Here is a 4,226-nt window from a genome sequence, read left to right as displayed (position 1 = left end):
CAATGATTTTTTGGATTGAGAATTTTTCTGAAGGAGAGGTTTCAAAGGTTTTTTGGATGGCAGAGAGTACACAGGTTGTAAACTTCTGCCTAAACTGAATGAAACTCATTCCTTAAATAGAAAAATTCTTGGAAGCAAAAAGTCTATACTATCCTTGAGAAAGGCACACGTTTCACCGAGAAACTTCTGGCTAATTCAAAATTTAACAAGTGGAAAGAAAAGTTCTTACTTTTACAAAAATTTCCAAAAGTCTACAATTGGGGAATCTTTCTTTTCAAAAGTTTCACCAACTTTTTCTAAAAGTCTAAAAAATCTTTCCTACTTTTTGAAAAAAAATTTCCTTTGTCGGAGAATCTTTTCTTTTTTCTTCTTTTCTTCTGGTAAAGTTTATCTTTTCTGAATTATTGAAGATATGGTCATGTGCTGAGATTATGGCGTGCTACTGATGAAAATGACATTCCACTGTCTAAATTATTGTATCCTTCTTCTTGTGGGTCTTCATCTTCATCTGAGAGTCTGGAGTTACTGGCTTCATCTTTTTGTTTCTGTTCTGGACATTCTGCAATTTCTTTTTCTTCTTCATGGCTCTTTTTTAATATTATCTCAAATGCTTGATTCACTGCTTCTCTTATTTATTTTTTTAGTCCTTCATCATTTTTCTTCTTCTTAATCTTTTTATTTTTTCTAGAAGAAGTTCCTTCGTCTTTTTTAGATTGTTTTTGAAGTTCTTCAATTTTTTCAAAGATCTTTTCTAAAGAGGCTGTATCTGGATTAGGATCTTGTGATTCTTGAAAGAATAAACCTTCTTGACTGTCTTGAACTTCTATTTTTTCTTTTCCCTTACTGGATTGGATTTCTTGGGCTTGTGAAAGTTCTGGATTATTTGAAAAATGTTTTGAAGAAAAATGGTCTGGTGGACTATATTTGACTAGATAATCAAATTTTCCACTAGGCTGTCCTAAAAGATCCCAGATCTCTTTACTTTTTTCTGTAGCAGATTTATCAGTCTGCTGAGTCTGATAATCTAATTTAGTAGAGGAATCAACAGTCCCCCGAGTCTGTTGGGCTTTTGGTAAGTCCACAACTTTTAACGGATTTGATAAGTCTTTACCAGCTACCGTTTGGGCTGGACTAGCTATGGACTTCTTGGGCTCCATAGTACCTGTTGGATATTGAACTTTTAAATCCAAAATCTCTTTTTCTAATTGGGCCACTTTCTTTTGGAGTTGAGTTCTTTCAAATGAAAGGTTCTGATTGGCTTCATTGATAACTTTGTAATTTCTCTGCATACATTCACAATGTTGGCAGAAAATATTCTGATCTTTGCTTGGAAAAAAGTCTAATGGAGGGTCTGAGTAATTCTTCAAAGAAGGAGATAAATAAAAATTTATTCCTATCTGTTGTCTTGCAACGTCTAGTGCTTCTTGAAAATTTGTAAAACCTTTATAAAGAGGGTCTGGAAAGTTTTTAATACAATCTAAAACTTCTATCCAAGAATGGAAAATTCCTAGAGTTCTTCCTTTAATGACAACATAAAATTTAAATCTTTTCTTGTTCTGACTAAAATGTTCTGACAATGCATTCATGCATGCAAGAAAATATTTTTGATCTTTTGGATTCTTATTATAGGAAATCCACAAATTGTTTAAAATACATTTATCTTCTCTAGATAAAGAGATATGTGGTAAAATTTTAAAAGAAATATTACTATTAGGAAATACTATGAGTTCTTGGTTTCCAAACCTTAGTCTATCTTGTAACATTGGTCTGTTCTGATTAAATGGAGTCTGTAGTAATAGTCTTGATGCAAAAGAATTCCCAGGTTGAATTCCTGGTCTTATAGGCCTTGGCCTTGTCATCTGTATAAAAATAAACATGTTAAACAAATTTAATAATTTCTATCTATTATTATTCTACTTAATATATCTGCTGCCTTATTATCACTACCTTTAATATGCTCGAATTCTATATTTATTCCTGTATTAGTAATTCTATCAATAAAATTTAACCATCTTCTTCTACTACTTCTTTTTGAATCTATTTTCATTTTATTAACAAAAGAAACTATGGCTACACAGTCTGTTCTTATAGTTATTTCTTTCTTAGATATAATAAATAATTCAAAACTATCTAATGCATAGTTTATGACTAATAATTCTGCGTCTATACTGCTTAAATTTCCTTTCTCTTTATAATTTCCACTATTGTATCTACAAATTCTTTCTGTACTTTTATCAGTATATTTATTGGGTTTACATATTAATATAGCTTCCCATCCTATCATACTTCCATCTGTTTCTATGATTAGGTATTCTGAGTCTAAGGGCATAGCTAATTCTGGTAAGGTTTTTATTTTTTCTTTTATTTGTTGGACTAATTTTATATCTTCTTGATTAAAGAATCTTTGTCCTGTAGGAGATGTCTTTACATATAAGGGTCCTGCAATTTTTCCTAGATCTTTTATAAATGGTCTAGCATAATTTACTAATCCTAAAAATTTTTGGATTTGTTTTAAATCTTCCAGTTTATCTGAAAATTCTAGAGCTTTTTTAGCAATATGGGGTTGTAACTTAATTTTACCTTCTCCTATATTAACTTCTAAGAAGTCTATAAATTCTTTAAATAAAATCATTTTCTTTTTACTAATTATTAAACCATGTTTAATGAATTCTGAAAATACTATTTGTAAGTGTCCCCTATGTTCTTGTTTATTTTTACTAAATACTAGAATATCATCTATGTATACTATTACAAACTTACTATGTTTATTAAAAATACTTTCCATTTTTCTTTGAAAAATACTTGGTGCATTCTTAATTCCAAATGGCATTACAAGCCACTCAAAATGTCCTTCTGGGCAGGTGAAAGCTGTCCATTTAATACTTTCTGGATGCATCTTGCCAAAATCCTGACTTTAAATCAAATTTACTAAAAATTTTACAATCTTGAATTTTGTTTATTAAAACTGTCTTGTCTTGTATATTATAAGTATCATCTATAGTATTATCATTAAGTATTTTATAATTAATAACCATTCTACTTTTTCCTCTAACAATTTCTGAATGTTTTCTGACTATAAAGGCTGCTGATCTATGAGGACTTTCTGATTTTCAAATTACTCCTAATTCCAATAATTCTTTTATATGTATTTTGAAATCTTCTAAATCTAAATTTGTAGCTTCTATGTTCTTTGTTTTATTTATGTATTCTGGATTCTTTATTTTTAGTTCACATAGGATTTTATCTTTTTTCCAATATTTTAAAACATTTTCTCCTATTATTTCCATCTTTTCTAATCTAGAAATTAGATTTTCTATTTCTTGTTCTGTTATTAACATGTCATAAATTTTTTCATTATCAATTAGTTCAATAATTCCAAAATCTAAGTTATCTTCTTCTAAAAGTTCAGAATTTATTTCTTCTAAATTATTTTCTTCTATTAACTGACATTCTCTTTCTTTTTCACACTTACAGTTATTGCGTGTGGACGATAATGGACTTTTACTATCTAGTCTTCTCGAGCCATAAGGAAGACTAGTTGGTCAATTCCTAAGGGGTATAGCATTGAACAGTGTCAATGCATCATCTCTATGGTCTCCACCTCTTCTTATCTTTTCAATTAGTTCAATTCCAACATTTATCCTATACTAGTTGGCACGCAGACCTAAATGAAATTGAACTCGCAGGCCCGTAGTAACAATAATAATAATGGACTCGCAGGTCCAAAATAATAACGGGCTCGCTGGCCCAAAACAATTAAGAGCTCGCAGGCCCATAAAACGACAAAATTAAAAATTAACCATTGAACACATTCATATGGTCGAGTCCATAATCGTCCACTAATAATACATTCATCACATAAATGTATACCTATATAATATCTAATATTATATGCAAATAAGTTTCAAGTTTCTAGCAATTAAGTCGTCTAAACTCTTTTAGACAAATGGATCGGATTAATTAAATAATTAATTAATCATATTAATCGATTATTTAATTAGCAGGAATATTTAATTAAAATCAAATTTTAATTAAATAACAATTTAGAGTCCAACTCTAATTCAACAATTATATGGCGGGATTATTTAATTAAAATCAAAACTTAATTAAATATCAAATTAGAGTCAAACTCTAATTTCAAAATATAAGGCGGTTGAATTTAATTAAAATCAAATTTTAATTAAATAACAAAATTAGAGTCTAACTCTAATTCCAATAATTAAGGG

Source organism: Olea europaea, chromosome 3, assembly GCF_002742605.1.
Source record: "Olea europaea var. sylvestris chromosome 3, O_europaea_v1, whole genome shotgun sequence".
Taxonomy (NCBI): domain Eukaryota; kingdom Viridiplantae; phylum Streptophyta; class Magnoliopsida; order Lamiales; family Oleaceae; genus Olea; species Olea europaea.
The sequence above is the reverse complement of the archived record's forward strand: the minus strand, read 5'-3'. Positions refer to the sequence as shown.